Below are 16,928 nucleotides of genomic sequence, written 5' to 3'. Positions count from 1 at the left end.
GCTCTTTCCGCCCGTAAAGGGGAGGTGGGGGACGCCTTCGATCTCGTCTGGGAGAGACAGGCACAGCCACCAGAATCCGGGATGCCGGGAGCCGCGTTACGGGAATCTCAGTCGCCTGCAGTCCCGCCTCCTCGCTGTCGGCGGCCTCTGGGCCAATGCTGGGGTGCGCTGAGACTCTCGGGAGCCAATCAGCGTAAGGCCCTGGGTGCGGGGCGGGGCGCGGCGGGGGCGCCGCGAGGCGGGGTTAGGGGAGCGCTGCGCCCTGGCGCGGGAGGAGGGCCGCGCGCCGCGTCCGCTGGGAAGGAGCAGCGAGCGGTCTCGGGTTCCGGCGAGCAGCTAGAGGACTCGCGGAGCTGTGGAGGACCTCTGGACTCTCTGCTGAGCTGAGCTGAGCACCGCGCCCGCCAGGCCGACGGGTCCGGCAGGGCCTGGCGTCGAGGGGGACGCGCGCGGTGGAAACGCTGAGGATCTAGGCGCTGCGGCCTGAGGTGAGGAGGGCGGGGGCGGGGTGAAGGAAGGGTGGTGTGGCGGGAGGGTAGGGGCTTCGTCGGCGCGGACCGGCGACCTGGCACTCGAAGGGCCTCCCTTGCGAGAGAGAGAGGCGGACCCGACGCGCGCGAGTCCCGAACTTGTCAGTCTCAGCCTGGAAATCCCCACATTCCTCTCTCTCCCTGCTCCCACCTCCGAATTGTACTTCCCCAACTTTGTCACCTAGATGTCTCAATCCTAGGTACAGACCTTAAACTCGATCACGCACACACTCGGCGCACAGGCTGGCACACCCTTCCGAAGCTCCCGCCCAGAACTCCCTTGGTGACCGTACCTCTAGTTATCAGATCCCACCTCTAGTTATCAGATCCCACGTTTTTCCAGTTCCCTAAAATGCCTTTAGCCCCGTACTTGACCCTTTAATCCCTACTCTGAGCTTGATTTCTCTCCCCGATCCTTCTTTTCAACCTTAAATTGTAACAATCAACATTGTTGTAAGTTCACAGTAGTTATACATATTATTGACATTTATTTTTATCTTTTCTATGTATCGTTCTGACAAATCCCATATGCCGCTGTATCCTAAAGAACAAATCCATCTTTAAATTTTTCCTTTCTTCCCTAAATTTAAAGGTTTTTCTAAGTAGCAGGGTTTTGTTCCTTGTGGTTGAACATTTATTCATAACCTCACACTGAAAAAGAATGTCAGGTTTAAAATAAGGTCTTTACTAAAGTTAGAAATAAAGCTTACCACTTTTTCCTTTTTTTCTTTAAAAGGGAACTTCTTTCGGTTTTATTTGTGTAGTTGTATAGCTGTATTTCAGCAACTATCTGCTTTAAAATAATTATTATTGGAAAGGCAGGATGGATCTTCTAAAAGATTATTTAGTTTAGTTTTGTTCCATGCTGTAAACAAACCCTTTAGACTGTGTGTGACTGCCAGCTTCAAGTTGGAACAACTCTTAATTTGAAATTACTGACTCAGATCATCTTATGAGCTGTTCGCCATTATCTTGATTTCCTAAATTTACTTTAATACACATTTGGAAATATTTTTGAACTATAAACTGGAGTACTACATTTACAAAACCAACTTGAGACTAAGTTAGGCTGTGCTTTCCAAATATTTCTTTTGGGGCATAATTTGGACATTTGTTTTTAATCACAAGTGGAAGAAAAAAATTACTAAGAAGAAGTGTCAAAGATAAATTTTGTAGGAGAATATTATCTCATCTCATATCTGTATTAATAATACTATTACTTAAGTTTCTCATAGGTAATTTAGAGCATTGTAAACATTGCTGCCAGCTAATAAGCATATTCTTATATAACTCAAAATGTTCTCATTTTTATTTATGAGTTTCAGTGTTTTGAGTTTATTTAAATTTTTTTCTTAAGAGAATTGGCATTTCAGTTAAATGTTTGGGTGAATGTTGATTATTATATACCTGTGAAGTAGGTGTTACACTATCTACTTGATAGACAAGGAAACAGGCTCAGGGTCCCTCTGTAAACTAGATCTGTGTGGCTCCAAATCCTTTGCTACAAACATCTTGTGTTGACAGATTTCTCACAGAGAGTTCAGTGCTACAATTTGGTTGGGGAGCTTAAATGTTAAACCAGAGCTCCTCTATAGAGGTAGCCATGTTTTTTCCCCTAGAAGCTATTTCAGAGCTTCTCATTTTAATGGCAGTCAGAATTCCCTGGTATTTGCATCTGGGCTCCTAGGGAAGCATGGAATGTTCTCACAGGTTTCTCCATTTCTTTTATTGCAAAGGCAATGTAGTCAGAGTTGAGATTTCTGTTGAGCTTTATTATTTTATGCAACAAAACTCATCAGTTACAACCTGCTATAGGAACTCACAAGATGCCTATATGTCATCAGGACCTTCAAAGAGTTTAAAAAAATTAGGGTGACCAATGTGAAAAATTATATGGATGCAAAGCAGTTTTAATTAAATATAGAGCGATACGGAAAATGTTACAGATATTTAAGTTAAAGAGTGATCAATTAAGAATTGGAATGAACAAAGAATCTGCTGGAGTTCAGCCTTGAAACCTGGGTAAAATTTGGATAAAAGGAAAAATAGTGGGAGCCCATTTATAATATAAAACAGAGGACGTAATGTAGAATGGGAACCTAAAGAATGTAATAGAGGACTATTACATTGGCATTGCAGTTAAATGTTAGGGTGAATGTTGATTATTCATGTGAAAAGGGTCAGAAATAACTAAGGTATATTAATTACAATAGCCAATACATATTTAATGCTTATTTCCTACTGGTATCTATTGTAGGCATTTTACTCCTAATAAAGTATTTAAATATCATAACCTCTACCTCATAGGTGGATCTTTTTATACACAAAAGGAAAGCCAGGCACAGAAGGGTTAATTACCTTGTCTAGTTAATAAGTGTTAGATCCTAAATTTGTATCTAGATAGCATGGCTTCAGAATCTCTTAACCATACATATGCTGTTTCATTTGGGGTACTTGAGTAACAGTGAGTAGAATAATATGTTCATACCATAGGTCTGTTAAACCTACTCTTGGGCTGAAAATGTAGCCACTTATATAGAGAGCTGGCCTAGCATGTGCAAGGCCTTGGGTTCCATCCCCAGCACAGTGATAAATAAATAAATAAATACCCACTATTAGTTGTTTAGTGAGTACTTGAAAGATGTTAAATATCGAGATGTGTAAAATAATTATTGTGCAAAGTTATGAATTCTTTTAAGGAACTATATAAAAGTGCATTGGGAACAAAGACGTTTGTGAAAATGGGGGAAATTCCGTAGAAGAGATGTTCCATCTGAGTTATAAACAGTAAAGCTGAGTCAGGAAGGCATTGTAGAGACAGGGCATAACATATGAAGAAGCACACACACTGAAAGAAAAAGGTATGTTAGAGGAAGTCTAGTAGTGCTGTGGCCTGAGCTCAGAATCTAGAGATGATAGGAGAGAACAATGAAAGGTAAGACCAAACTGTGAATGACATGTGAGGCCAAACAGAATGAGGAACATCAATATTTGTTTTGCAGTTGGAAAACTACAAAAATAATTTCAGCATGATTGGAGTAAAAGCTAGATTGCTTGCAGTTCTCTCTGGAAGCGTAGTGGTGAAGTAACTTGAGGGAGAAGTCTAAAGAAAGGATTTTATTTATCTGTTTTGAGGTGCTGGGGATGGAACCCAGGACCTCCCACATAGTAAGCAAACTCTTGTCACTGAACTACAGTCCCCCCCTGCCCAGCACCACTCCCCGCCTTTTTTTTTTTTTCTTTTTTTTTTTTTTTTAAGAACAGAGATTTGAATATTGGGAAAGATCAACTGGAAAAAGCAGGTACTTAAAGTAGCTAAAATATTTGGCATAATTGTTCACCCTTTAAAAAGCTTTTAAGAATGAATGACAGCTTAGAGGTAGTGTTTTAGAAAGATTCATCCACTGACAATGTTCAGAATGGGAGGAAGGAAAGAGACTAGAAGTAGGAAGGTTGTTATAAGTAATGAGGTGACCAAATTAAATTGGTTGTGGTAGAGGATAAAAAGATGAGTGGGAAAGATATTGTGAAAGAAATCTGGATCAAACTTGTAACTGAGAAAAGCTAAAGTGTAATGGGCAAACAAGAGAACAGACTGACTCAGGCAATTGAATAGGGTGAGTTGTTTATAGGTGGGGACAAAATGTAAGTCCCTGTAATTTAAAAAAAAAGAAGTGTGTATCAATATGTGTGTGCATGAACATGTATGTATATAGGTTCTGTTTTTAGGCCTTTTAAATTGATTTGAGTCAGGCAGAATATGCAAGATGATGACATGCTGGTGAAATTTAAAAAGATCCAAGCCAGAATTCTTAAAATTATTTATTTTTCAGGTAATAGTTGAGTCACATGTATTCAAATAAACTGGCATTTTAAAAGTAGCTGCCAAATACTTTATTATTCATAGCCAGAGAATTCAGTAAAAGAGATAAGACTCAACTATATCATTTAGTTACACAGGAACCAGAAACAGTTGTCACAAGGCTATAGATTCCCCCTCCTCCAGGCTATATGGTATATTTTAGTGAAATTTAATAAGAAATAAGTTATCTGATTGATCATGAATAAGAGAACTTTGTTAATATGACTGTTGTGTAGATTATTGGGGTGTTTTTTGTTTGTTTTAATTTTTGCTTTAAAGCTTCATGTATACATATCCAGAGCAGAACTTCATTCCCTTTAGCACAATAAATTCAAAATTGTTTTGCCTCAAAATTTTCATTTTCTCTTTATTAATCAGTTTCATCCTTTGCTCTAATGGAGATTGGCTTAATTGTTACTTCTGAATTGGGTTTAATGTCAGTGTCTTCCACACAGTCTTTTTCTGTTTTTGTTTTTGGCAGTACTGGGGATTGAATGCAGGGCCCTACTCTACCACTGAGCTACATCCCCAATGCCTTTTTAAATTTTATTTTGAAACAGAATCTTGTTGAGTTGCCCAGGCTGGCCTGGAATTTGGGATACTCCTGCTTCCTGAGTAGCATTTCTTTCATTTGGGTGTTCTGTTTTATATGTGCCCCCTCAATCCCACCACCTAGTTTAAAGTAAACTCATCAGAGCTATATGTTGTATAGCACAACTCTGGTCAGTAGACTGGTGTCCTGGGATTTTACCATTGCTAATCTTAATTGACAATTAGAATCAATGATTTATAGCTCATGTGTTTGCTATTTTCTCTGTCTAGAAAACTCTTACCTAATTTTCTCACTCTAAACTTTGAACTTCTTGACTATAAGAATTATTTATTTGGCTCCAATTACATTTATAATTTCTTTCTTTCATTTTTTGTTGTATTAGGGATAGAACTAAGGAGTACTTTGCCACTGAGCTACATCCCCAGCCCTTTTTTAATTTTTTATTCTGAGATAAGTTCTTGCTAAGTTGCTCAGGCTGGCTTCAAACTTTTGATTCTCCTGCTTCATCATCCCAAATCACAGGGATTATAGGCATGTGCCACAACACCCAGTTTGTCATGTTTTATTTCTTAAGCAATGTTGAGAATCTGGATGCTTATCAAAGTACACTTGAAACCTCTTCATTTGGCTAATAAAATAGTCAAAGATAATTTGTAAAAGGCCTTCTCTACTGTGAGGTCATTAATACATTTCATATTCTCTTCTGGCACACTTATAATTTTGCTTTTGTACTTAGTTCTGTAATAAATCTGGAGTGTTGTGTGCACCGGATGGAATAGGGCTCTTTGTTATTGTTTTTGTTTGTGGAACCAGTTGCCCCAGTAATATTTATTGAATAGTCAGTCCTTTTTAGCCCATTAATATAAGATGCCTTTTTAAATATTTCAGATATTAAATTTCTCCTTTGTGTATGTATATGTGGTTGGTTCTTGTTTTTGAGATGTGATCTCATTAAGTTGCCCAGACTGGCCTCAAACTCCTGGGCTAAACTGGCCTCAAACTCCTGGCCTAAACTGTCCTCCTGCCTCAGCCTTCTGAGTATCTGGAACAATAGGCACACCATTGTGCCCAGCCTATAAATTTGTATATGTCCTTGGGTCTTTTATTTTGTGCCATTAATTTCATTGTGTATTCTCCTGTACTAGTCATGTTTTAATTATTCTACCAGTGTGTCTTAATGGATGATGGTACAGCAGATATTCTCTTTATACTTTTGGCGAATTGGCTTTTGGCTATTTTAAAATTTTTTATATGAAATTTTAAGTTGGTTTGCAAAATTCCCTAAGAAAACTCCTTTGCTATTTGGATTAAAATTGTATTGCATTTATATATTATTTTGTGAATAATTGATAGCTACTATATTTATTTATTTATTTGATTATTTGAGTTTTTATGTGTGAGAGAGAAAGAGTGGTACTGGGGATCCAATCCAGAACCTCATGAATGCCAGGCAAGCACTCTACCACTTGAGCTAAATCCCTAGCATGCCCACCTTTTACATAAAGATCTTAGACATTATTAATGCACCTTTTAGTAAGATTTTATAGTTGTCTCCATAAAGTTCTTTCATAGTTCCGATTATATTTTCTCTAAATATTATGGTTTGGGGGGCTTTTATGAGGATTTTTTCCTATTATAATTTCTAATTGGTTATTATTGATGTATAGGGAAGCTCTAATTTTTGATAATCTTTTGTTCAACTACTAAGTTAAACTCAATAATTCTAGTAGTTTATCATTTTCTCATTGTTGATAGACAATCTTACCTACAATTTTTTTCTTTTTACATTTTATCTTATTTATTTTTGGTTCCCCCTTCTAGATCAGTGTTGAATAAATGTGACTCAAATCATCTTGTCTGAATCTTGACTTTAATAGGAATCTTCCAATTTTTCCTTTAAACCTATGAATGCTTACTGTAGGTTTGTTATAGTAGTACTTAAAGCAGCAACAGCAAGGTCTGTACTACTGGTAGCTGTTACCTTTATTGAGTATCTACTATCAACCAGGTAGATTCTGGTTATATCCATTTTTATAGACAAGGAAAAAAAAAAGTGAGGAATATTATATAACTTTTCTAAGATGAGGGTCTGAGATCAGAACACAGGCAATCTGGTTCAGATTCCCTGCTCATATTTATTAAAATGATAGTCTCAAAAGAGACAAAAAGTTCTTAGTTTTCTGATGCTTTGTTATTATTTTTAAATTTTAGGTTAACAGTTATTGAATATTACCAGATGCTTTTCAAGCAACTGTTAGAATGGTGTGTTGTTTTTCTTCTTTAATCTATTAATATAGTAACATTAATATCTTTTTCATTTTGAACTATGGTAGTCTGTTTCTGTCTACAGAGGCTATAATCCAAGATGTTTCAAGGACATCTGAAACCATGAATACTACTAAACCCATAAATGTTATATTTTTATACATGCATATTTATGAATATGCATGTATAAAAAATATGTATATTAGGCACAAGAAGAAATCAACAACAATAACTAATAATAAGGTAGAACATAATAATAATATACTATATTAAGTTATTTCAAACTTAAGAATTTTTTACTTCTGGAATTTCTATTTGATATTTTCAGACCTTGATTGACTATAGGTAACTAAAACCATGGCATGGAAAACCATTGCTATAGGTTTATATGCTTACATTTTTAAGCTAAGTACTTGTTAGTGTTTACATTTTGGTTTTGTTTTCAAATGTATTCAGGCTTTTTCACACAAATGTTCATAATAATTTTGACAATACTTTTGTTATGTAATTTTTATTTATTTGGTATCCAAATGTATGTGCAACTTACATTTCTGACCAAGATGGAATAACAGGGAGTGGATTTACTCCTATACCTGAAACAACCAAAAAACACATATAAATATTAAAAAAGACTGAACATCAGATGATGAAATATAATGATGTTGATTTATTTGGTTTTGGGAATTGAACCCAGGGCCTCTTAACCATTGAACCACATCCCCAGTGTGCCCCCCCACACTTTTTAAAATTTTTAGTGGTAAATTGACACAATACTTTTGTTTATTTATTTATTTTTATGAGATGCTGAGGATTGAACCCAGTGCCCCACATGTGCTAGGCAAGTACTCTACCACTGAGCTACAACCCCAGCCCCCCATCCCTTTTTATTTTTTGAGACAGGGTCTCAGTTGCCAGGGGCCTCACTGAGTTACTTGGACTGGCTTTGAATTTGCAATCCTGCCTCAGCCACCTAAATTATCTAGGATTACAGGCACACGTCACCAGGCCAACCAAGACAGTGATCTTGAGAGATGAGAAACAAATGAGGTGAACCCTGCAGTTGCCCTTGCTCACTGCATTGAGACATTTTAAGCTATGACACAGGTAGGAAACCCAAGACTGAGACTATTGGATACTATTAATTTGAAGGATGTATCTGGGGAGGCAAAAGTGGCTAGTAGAGTCAATAGAACAAAATAATAAAGAAAAGAGGACACTACAGAGAACTTCGGAAAGGTTCAGAGGTCCCTTTCAACTATTCAGCTGATTAATGATCAATGTGAGCATATAAAGAAACTACTGAAGGGCCAGGGGAAAAAAACTGAAAAAAAAAAAAAAAAAAAGAATTAGAAGTAACAAGGCCTGACAAAGTCTGAAATAGTACCTGTTCTGACCAGCCAGGTTAGAAAACATATTGGTTCCTGGGATATTAGGGAGGATATACAAAAAAGTCTTACCTCAATAGAAGGAATATAATTAGCCCCAGATGTCATCTCTAAAAAGCTCAACAAACTTCAAGTGTAAGAAACATGATGAAAACTATGCTAAGGGGCATCACAAAAAGGTTGCTCAGTCGCTCAATCAAACTGATAACATATAAATCCTATACACAGCCTGAGGTATAAAAAGACCTTTAATGCAAAAGAATAAAGAAAGGCATGATAGCTGATTTTTTTTAAAGTGCCCACAAAACACTGATTTCAAGACTTGTAAAGCTATAATTATCAAGACAGTGTAGTAGTTGCATAAAGATAAGCAAATAGATTAATGGAATAGAACAGGATTTGGCAAACTGCAGCTCACCTCCTATTTTTATAAAGTATAATAACACAGCAATCCCCATTTATTATCTTGGCTACTTTTGTGTCACAACAGTAGATTGGCAATTCCAGCAGAAACCTCATGGCCCTCAAAGCCAAAAATATTTACTTTCTATCCCTTTACATAAAAATTTGACAAATAAATCTATATATATATATATATACACAACTAATTTTTTTCAAAGGTGCAAAAGGCAGTTCTCTTAAGACGGAATAGCATTTTCAAAAAATGGTGCTAAAGTAATTGGTTATTCATATTACAAAATGAATTAGATTTCTGCTTCATGCCCTATATAAACATTAATTCAAATGATTCAAAGACCTAAACATAAAACCTAAAACTTGGAGAAGAAAACAAGAGAAAGAAAACCTTGTGACTTTCAGAAAATATTTCTTAAATACAACACTAAAAGCAGAGTCCATTAAAATAGACTTCATTAAATCAGACCTTCTGCTCTTCAAAAAACAATATTAAGAAGATGACTAAACCGCAGGGAAAAAATTATGTGCAAATAAATTTTCTAACAAAGGCCTTGCATTCAGAATATATTTTTAAAACTTTCAAAATTTAGTGATAAGAAAACAAGAAACCTAATTAAAAAATAGACAGACTATTTGAACAGATATATCACCAAAGAGAATATATAGCTGAATACACACTTAACCAAATGACCTAGCAATTCCACTCCTGGTATTTCCTCCCCCAAAATTAAACCCTCTGTCCTTACAAAGACTCAGCGCTAAATTACAGTAAATTTTGAATATACATATTCAAAAATGGAAGTGTTTCTTCATCTGATATATGTCAAGTGCTTTCTATGCTAAGTATGATTCTAGATTCTAGGAATATAGCAGGGAACAAAATAGACAAAATTTCTACCTTATATGCTTACATTCAGTTTTGGTAATATAGACAATGTATTCATTTCCTAGGGCTACTGTAACAAACTACCACAATCTGGATGGCTTAAAGCAACAGAAATTTATCCTCTCAAGGTTCTAGAATATAGAAATCATGAGTCTAGAAAGAAGCATTTACCTCTTCCTAGCTTCTGGTTACAGCTTTCTTAGCTTGCAGCAGCATCATTCCAGTCTCTGCCTTTTTTGTCACGTGACATTTTTCTGTGTGTCTTTCTCTTCTTAAAAGGACAGCAGTCATGGCATACTAACAGCCCATCCTATTCCAGTATGACATCTTAACTAATTACATCTGCCATGGCTTTATTGCCAAATGGGTCACATTTTAAGGTATTGGGAGTTAGGACTTCAACATATCTTTAGGGGAATGTGATTAAACCCATAACAGACATTAAGCAAAATAAGTACATTATATGTTATTCTAGAACAGAGGTTGGTAAACTGGCCTGTGGACCAAACCCAGCTTGCAGTCTATAAAGTTATATGGAAACAGCCGTGCCTAATTGTTTGCATATTAACTATGACTGATTTTGCACTCCAGTAGCAAAGTTGCCTAGTTGCACACTAAATCTAAAATTTATTATCTGACCCTTTACATAGAATATTTGCCATCCTGCATAGTAGGTCTTAAGTTTATGGAGACTAAAATAGGAAAAGAGCCAAAATAAGCAATACATTGTCATCAGGGAAGATCTCTATATTAGGGGGAATTTGAGCAAAGGCTATAAGAATTTTCTTTCCCCCAGACCTGGGAATTGAACCCAGGGGTACTCTACCACCGAGTAACATCCCCAGTCCTTTTCATTTTTATTTTGAGGCAGTGTCTCCCTAAGTTGCTAAGATTGGCCTTGAATTTGTAGATCCTCCTGCCTTGATCTTATGAGTTGCTGGGGTTATAGGCAAGTACCACTGCACCTGGCAGGAATTAATCTTTGTATTAATATAGATGTGCAATATATAGTGTTAAGTGAAAAAAGCAAGTAATAGAATATTTATCACTTGTGATCCTATCTTTGTAAAGTAGAAAAGTATATATTTAAGCAATATAAAGTTATAATGTATTCATAGAAATTTTTGCAAGGCTATTTGGTAGAATTACAGGGCATTTCCACCTGGCATTTTTCTGCTTTTCACTTAAAATTTTTAAAATATTATAAATATGGTTTCTTGTGTTATTAAATTATATCAAAGGCTTAATGTGTTTTACACAATGATGGAGGATTCCATTCTTTGCCCAAGTTTTAACTTAACTATATTTCAAAAAGGAGCCACCACTACTCATGCTAGAATTTAACCTAATGTGTTTTAAACAATGATGGAGGAGTCCATTCTTTGCCCAAGTTTTAACTTAACTGTATTTCAAAAAAGGAGCCACCACTACTCATGCTAGAATTTAACCTAGCACTGAGCAAACCTTAAAATGAATTTGTGTCTACAGGCATAGAATACGTTGGCAGTTGGAAAATCAGCAGTTTTAATTTAGTGCTATCAAAAGACAAAAAAGTTAGGATTCTGTCAAAGCACTGCCTTGCTGCTTTTGTTGAATTCAGCAAAGCATCCCTTTCACATTTCTGTGGTATTCCATAGATATTAAGGAATTTGGAATTAAGTGTAAGTGAGCCTTAGTGTTTGCAAGTGTGTATCTAAACATACTACTGGGCTGATGTGGTCCCAATTTCTCTGAAACTGTGACAGAAGGATCACTTGAGCCCAATAGTTTCTGGCGGAAGGAAGGAAGGAAGGGAGGGAGGAAGGAAGGAAGGAAGGAAGGAAGGAAGGAAGGAAGGAAGGAAGGAAGGAAAAAAGGAAAAAAAAAGCTAGGCTATTTAGTATTCTTACACAAGTGTTTTATTCTGAAGTTCAGAAGGTCTCTAAAATGGGATACTTTGTGCAAACCTGGAAACCTAATAGCAGATAAGGATTTTAGAAGCACATGTATAATAAATGTTACCAATATGTTGGCTTTCTGAACAAGGCTGTTCTCTCTTTACAGCAAAACCCAAAAGAAAGAACATGACATTTGGAGGCAGAAGACTTAGTTTCAAATTCCTGCTCCTTCACTTACTAATTTTGTGATTTGGGGTAAGTAATTTGTCTCATCTGAACTTTTGTCTTTTCTTTTCAAAAGTCCAGTAAATAATCTCTTTCCTACCCACCTGATTCCCTAGGATAGTAAGAGAATCAAGTAAAATAATTTATGTGAAAGTATTTTGTGTAAGGTAAAATAGTATCCAAGTGTTAATGAACTCGTAATTGGTTCTAGTGAAATACAGCTGAGGGTAGATCATTTTAAGTAATTAGTTTAATTATTTAATGTAGATATGATCAGCATTTTGCAAATTTATTTAAATTAACAATGTACTATAAAAGATAACAGAAATTTTCCTCATCCTAATCCCTGTTCAACTTAATACTCAATACATGGTTTTGCTTTTTTTTTTTAATATTTATTTTTCAGTTTTAGGTGGACACAATATATTTATTTTTATTTTTATGTGGTGTTGAGAATCGAACCCAGTGCCTCACGCACGGTTTTGCTTTTTATTTTATAATTATACTTCACGTGCTATTCTACAATTATAGTAGTAATTTTACCATGGTAACAAAATTCACATTGATATTCCTCCTCATGTGTAATGTAATTCTGATGCATCTTTTCATGGTTTTTCTTTGTTCTTGAGTTATATTTTTAAGAAAAAGAAAATAACAAAAGTCACAATTATGGCCAATAAAAATAATTTATAAGGAGTCACAACTACTAAATATTCATCAATTGTATCTCTACACTTTTCCTCCTACCTAAGAAAATCCATGGAAATCAAAGTAAATGAGAATAAACAACTGTAACAGTTATCTCATATTCCAGTTTTTTAAATAAGTCATTCATAAACTTTGTTACTTTAACATTAATAGTAGCAAATTACTTATGATATATTTCATAGCTACTTTTAACACTGTTAGGTTGAACTACCATGGTTGAAGAACTACTGTCATAGAAGAATCACTCATTTCTTTGCTTTGTCTACAAGTCATGATTTGGCTTTATAGATTCGCAGATTATAAGGAAAATAAATGTATTCAGGATTGTTGCAATATATGCATAGAAAATTATACAGGAAGTGAGGAGAGGGTAGTACTACTAATAGAATTTTAAATTGAGTGTTTACTGTCAATAAAATGAAAGGGAAAAATAAGCAGAATATTGTTAGTTCTGTGAATTTTAAAACAAGATGAACTCCCAAATAAAGTTAACTGTATTGCATATATTTTATAAAGTGCTGCTGTTATCTCCATCTCTTAGAATTATATATGAAATCAAGTGCTTTAATAGATGTTCCCTCTCACATCTCAATAATAATCTTTAAAATTAGGAAACGGTACTTTGTGCTATAACTGCGAATATGAATCCCCTCTTTGCTTGTGTCCTTTTACTTGTGTCTCACGCACTGCTCAGTTAAATGAGTGCTTTGAAGTAATCATAAATGTTTACACTATAATCATAAATATTTTGTTTTGAATTTTATTATAAGAATATGGTACATCAATAGAAAGATGGACAGTTTTCCAGAACTGTAGAGAAATCTTTACAATGTTAGCCGAGGTATTTGGTGGAATGAGTGGTCAGGTTCACATTACCACACATATTTTCTTTGTTTTCTGTTTTCATGAGCAGTTAAACATTGTGGTAGAATTTTCTAGTATGGGGCTATTGAAAGTGCTCCCCCCACCACCTTTTTTTTTTTTTTAACCTTGCATGGAATCAATTTCAGGGCCTTGCACATGTTGACATGTGGTCTGCCACTGAACTGTGTCCCCATTCCTAAGTTAGACTATTTAAGTTGGGGAGTAAGGGAAGAAACAGGTGGAAGAAAATGGCCTCTGCAACTTAATTCTTTTATACCTCTCCTAATGTGGTCTAAACAGTTCATTATCTGTTTTGTACAAAGTGATTTACATGGTTAGGAAATATATAGTCAAGTTAGAACTATAATTTTTAAAAATATTTTTTTAGTTGTAGTTGTACACAATACCTTTATTTATTTTTATATGGTGCTGAGGATCCAACCCAGGGCCTTACGAGTGCTAGGTGAGTGCTCTAAGTGTAATACTTTGAAGCACCAATCAAAAAGTCCATAGTTTTACTTAGGAAAAAAAGTTTACACATTCTTTTTTATTTAAATTGTATGTTTCATAACTTGAAAGTAAGGCCTTGCACATGCTACGCAAGTACTCTGCCACTAAGCTACATTCCCAGCCCAAACTGTATTTTTGTATAAGTACTAAAGTAAAATTGGTGCATCATTGAAAAATTCCAAAGAAAGTATAGTAGAGAGTTTCCCTCCCACCCCAGTTTCTCAAGCACCCCGTCACAGCCAACATTAAATTTTTATCCCTTCTAGAAATATTTTATTCATAAATAATGAAATTAGCATATTTTGTTTTCTTTTTAATTTTGTTTACCGACAGACAATAGCAGATATTCATTCTGTGCCTTAATAATATACTTTAGATTATGTTATGTATCTATAACACAGGATTTTGGAGGGTACTAATGGGGATTGAACCCAGGGGTATTTTACCAGTGAACTATATTCTCAGCCCTTTTTTGTATTTTTTTTTTTAAGACAGGTTCTTACTAAGTTGCTTAAGGCCTCAGCCTTCCAAGTAGCTGGAATTACAGGCACACACAACTGTGCCCTGCCTAGAATTTTTTTTTTTTTAATGACTACATGTATACAGTGTTTAGGCATACCATAATTTAGTGGCCTATCAAAAAATTTTAGGTTATTTCAACCCTTTACTGTTGAAAAGAGTACTGCAGTGAATAACCTTATACATGTGTTGTTTTACTCATATCTGAAAGATAAAATAACTAGAAGTAAAATCATTAGACTCAAATGTATATGTATTAATTTTTAACTGATATTGCAGTATGCTTTATATGGCTATGCACCTTATCTGGGTACAGCCATCTTTGTTTTTAATTAAGATCTAGTTTACAAACAATAAATATTTAGTTTTAAGTGTACGATTTATTAAGGATCTAAATTAATTTGTGCTGTAACCTGCAAGTGTCTAATGAGGCCTTTATTTTTTAGTCTCACAACAATGTTGATAACTTTCTGGAATTTATGTTTTTGTCAATATTATATAGGTAAGAATGGTATAGAGATCGTTTTTGGTTTGTTTTTGTTTACTTTCATATGTAGTAAAGTCCAGACCTCATGAGCATACAACCCAATGAGTTCTTAACATTGCCCAGGTCAAAATACAGAACCTGCCCCACACCTAGAATGTTCCCTTTTGTCCTTTTCCCTACATAAAAATAGCTGCTCTTTGACCTCTATCACCAAAAGTTAAATTTTGCTTGTTTTGAACTTAATATAAGGGAAATCATGTGGGGTGTACCTTTTCAAATGTCTGGTCTGTTTCATTCTGTATTATACGTGAGATTTATAGGTGCCGTGTGTACTTGCAAATAATTCTTTGTTATTGTCATTACTCAGTTACTTGAAAAAATATACCACAATGTATCTTTTTTTTTTTTTTTCTTGTTCTTTTTGGTGGTAGGGATTGAACCCAGAGCCTACAGGCATACTAAGCATATGCTTTGCTATTGAGGCTAGACCCCCAATCTTTACTGATAGGGAATGTTCTATATATCTTTGAAAGAATTCAGCATTGGTTTCATTTGGCTCTAAATCTTGTTTGTGTAGCTTTTGTTTGGTTATAATTGAGGTCTAATTTATAAATAGCAAAATTTACCAATTCCTGGTATACAATTTGATAGGAAACCCATGAGTCTTTTGCATTTTTACAGTCTTCTAAGCAAAAGCCCTGACTGCCTTTTTTTCTGAACTATCTTTTCAAGTTTATTGGAAGATAGAATTGGTGTCTCCCTGTATTGCAAAGGGGGGGGGGGCAGGTTTTCTTATAGCATTAGAAGACAGAGATAATGTCTCCCTCCAGAGTAAATATCAAGCATGTTTCCTGCTCATTTTTTAAAGATTTGAGTTTCTTAAGCTTGGTCTTTCTCCTGTAAGGTGCCACCTGACTCTTCACAATACCCTGTGGGAATTGGGGCTCCAATATCTGGCACATTAAAAAGTACTGCACTTTAAAAAGTACTCTGATGACTGCTGTTGTTAAGAGTAATAAAGTCTTATGTCTCTGACTTAAGAAGTCTCATCTTTTGCTAGTATCCCTGAAACTCTGGCAGGCTAACTTGTTAGCTCAAACATAAGGTAAAAATCTCACCTCAGAACCTTTGCAGTTCTTGACACAATTCAATGAATTTTGGCCAATGTATAGCATCTTATAGCCATCACCATAATCATGACATAGAGTATTTCTATCACTCAAAAAAGTTTATTTTGTCCCTTCTCTACTTCAATGCAGGAAACCCCTGATCTGCCACCTGTCACCTTAGTTTTGCTACTTCTAGAATTTACTATAGATAGAATTATATAGTACAGCCTTTTGTATCTGGCTTCTTTTATTCAGCATAATGCTTTTGAGCTTCATTCATACTATTGCATGTATTGCTAATGCATTCCCATTTATTGCTGAATACTGTTCTGGGTTACTTCCAGTTTGAGACAATTATGAATAAAGCTATGAACACTTAATTATGTCTTCATGTAGACATGTATTTTAATTTTTCTAGGTACATTCTTAGAAGTAGAAATTTCAAGCCTTAGAGTGTGCTTTTAACTTGATAAAGTGGCTGCTTAATTTTTCATTCTTATCTGGGTATTTTTAATTTTCATCCCTCATTTCCAGTGAGTTTGAAAGTATTTTTCATACATTTTGTTTACTTATATTTCCTTTCCTATAAACTGCCTTTCAAATATTTTTCCTTGTTTTTCTAGTAGGTGTTAGAATTTTCTAGTGATTTATAGCCATTTTTCATATATTAGGGAATATTTTTGGTCACGTTATAAATTATAAACTCTTTTTTCACTTGTTAAGTGTCTTTT

General features: G+C 35.2%; 1 protein-coding gene across 2 annotated transcripts in view; it reads left to right on the top strand.

Moving 5' to 3' along the window:
- Il6st (interleukin 6 cytokine family signal transducer) overlaps positions 1–16,928 on the top strand; it is a 106,005-nt gene that overhangs the window by 59,431 nt on the left and 29,646 nt on the right. The window contains exons 1-2 of one of the 2 annotated variants that reach the window (XM_046456260.2): positions 259–488; positions 11,942–12,030. The gene's annotated coding sequence lies outside the window, so the exon portion shown is untranslated. Of the gene's footprint in view, positions 1–258; positions 489–11,941; positions 12,031–16,928 lie in introns of those variants that run through there. The other variant, XM_058583127.1, reaches the window with a different exon arrangement.

The sequence above is a fragment of the Marmota monax genome, unplaced genomic scaffold (assembly GCF_021218885.2).
Source record: "Marmota monax isolate L192 unplaced genomic scaffold, Marmota_monax_Labrador192_F-V1.1 WCK01_AAM20220418_F8-fsc00037, whole genome shotgun sequence".
NCBI lineage: Eukaryota > Metazoa > Chordata > Mammalia > Rodentia > Sciuridae > Marmota > Marmota monax.
Note: the sequence above shows the minus strand (reverse complement) of the source record. Positions and strands in the feature narration are given on the sequence as shown.